We start from the raw sequence: 2,500 nt of genomic DNA on the forward strand, positions 1-2,500 counted from the left end.
AAAAAAATTTTTTTTTCTCGGTGACTCAAAACATCAATTTTAGACTCCCCTGAGTATGAAAAGTGAAACGAAAATCATTTTTGAGAAGAAAAAATTTTTGTATGGGAGGGCCCCTGCTAGAACATTTTTCCCAAGTGCGTCGATTTTGGGTCGCCGACACAAGCTCGGGTCAAAAAAATTTTTTTTTCACGGTGACTCAAAACATCAATTTTAGACTCCCCTGAGTATGAAAAGTGAAACGAAAATCATTTTTGAGAAGAAAAAATTTTTGTATGGGAGGGCCCCTGCTAGAACATATTTCCCAAGTGCGTCGATTTTTGGGTCGCCGACACAAGCTCGGGTCAAAAAAATTTTTTTTTCTCGGTGACTCAAAACATCAATTTTAGACTCCCCTGAGTATGAAAAGTGAAACGAAAATCATTTTTGAGAAGAAAAAATTTTTGTATGGGAGGGCCCCTGCTAGAACATTTTTCCCAAGTGCGTCGATTTTGGGTCGCCGACACAAGCTCGGGTCAAAAAAATTTTTTTTTCACGGTGACTCAAAACATCAATTTTAGACTCCCCTGAGTATGAAAAGTGAAACGAAAATCATTTTTGAGAAGAAAAAATTTTTGTATGGGAGGGCCCCTGCTAGAACATTTTTCCCAAGTGAGTCGATTTTTGGGTCGCGACACAAGCTCGGGTCAAAAAAAATTTTTTTTTCATGGTGACTCAAAACATCAATTTCAGACTCCCCTGAGTATGAAAAGTGAAACGAAAATCATTTTTGAGAAGAAAAAAATTTGTATGGGAGGGCCCCTGCTAGAACATTTTTCCCAAGTAAATTCGATTTTACCCGGTGAGTCAAAAAATTTTGAAAAAAATATTTTGCCAAAATCGTGTTCATTGCCTATTATAAGGGACCAGGTCAGCTCACACGCATTTTTGGAGACCATATGGAAAGTGCGTCTGGGATTGCGGAAATTAAGTTTAGAGTGTTAAATGATGGTTTCGCAATCCCGAAAGGCTCAAAATCCACCCTAAGGTCCCCTGGGTGAAATGTGGTTTCCAAGGTGTGAGCGCTATCGGTGATAGAGTTGGAATGTGATTTCCAGAGCGCAGGGCGACTGGGCTTAGAGCGAAAATCATAGACAAGGGTAAGTATTGGACTGAACGACTCGAAGCAAACGAAAATCATAGACAAGGGTAATGGACTGAACGACTCGAAGCAAACGAAAACCACACACAAGAGTAATGGACTGAACGAATCGAAGCAAACGAAAATCACATACAAGAGTAATGGACTGAACGAATCGAAGCAAACGAAAAACCACAGACAAGAGTAATGGAGTGAACGAATCGAAGCAAACGAAAACCAAAGACAAGAGTAATAGAGTGAACGAATCGAAGCAAACGAAAACCATGAACACAGGGATAACTGAGAACGAACCTACCTATCAGAGCATGTGAAAGCATGGACAAGAGTACTGAAAATCGGACCAAACCTCTAGAAGCACACGAAAATCATGGACAAGAGTACTCAAAAACACGGACCAAACCTATGGAAGCACACGAAAACCATGAACACAGGGATAACTGAGAACGAACCTACCTATCAGAGCATGTGAAAGCATGGACAAGAGTACTGAAAATCGGACCAAACCTCTAGAAGCACACGAAAATCATGGACAAGAGTACTCAAAAACACGGACCAAACCTATGGAAGCACACGAAAACCATGAACACAGGGATAACTGAGAACGAACCTACCTATCAGAGCATGTGAAAGCATGGACAAGAGTACTGAAAATCGGACCAAACCTCTAGAAGCACACGAAAATCATGGACAAGAGTACTCAAAAACACGGACCAAACCTCTCGAAGCACACGAAAACCATGAACACAGGGATAACTGAAAACGAACCGAACCTCTCGTAGCAAACGAAAAACATGGACAAAATTATTCGAAACGAACCGAAGCTCGATGCGAAAAACATGGAAAAGCAAGCCCGTAAGTCGCACTATCAAGCCCATAAGTCGCACTATCAAGCCCATAAGTCGCACTATCAAGCCCGTTAGTCGCACTATCAAGCCCATAGGTCGCACTATCAAGCCCGTTGGTCGCACTATCAAAGCCCGTTAGTCGCACTATCAGGCCCTTAAGTCGCACTATCAGGCCCGTAAGTCGCACCAAAAAGCCCGTAAATTGCCCTATCAAGCCCGTTAGTCGCACTATCAGGCCCATAAGTCGCACCAACAAGCCCGTAAATTACCCTATCAAGCCCATAAGTCGCACCAAAAAGCCCGTAAATTGCCCTATCAAGCCCATAAGTCGCACCAAAAAGCCCGTAATTCGCACCAAAAAGCCCGTAAATTGCCCTATCAAGCCCGTTAGTCGCACTATCAGGCCCGTAAGTCGCACCATCAAGCCCGTAAATTGCCCGATAAAGCCCGTAAATTGCCCGATCAAGAGCCAGCGCTGCATTGTCGGTTAATCCCGTCGATCGCGCCGGCTATTTCT

The sequence above is a fragment of the Anopheles moucheti genome (genome assembly GCF_943734755.1).
Source record: "Anopheles moucheti chromosome X unlocalized genomic scaffold, idAnoMoucSN_F20_07 X_unloc_4, whole genome shotgun sequence".
Lineage (NCBI taxonomy): Eukaryota > Metazoa > Arthropoda > Insecta > Diptera > Culicidae > Anopheles > Anopheles moucheti.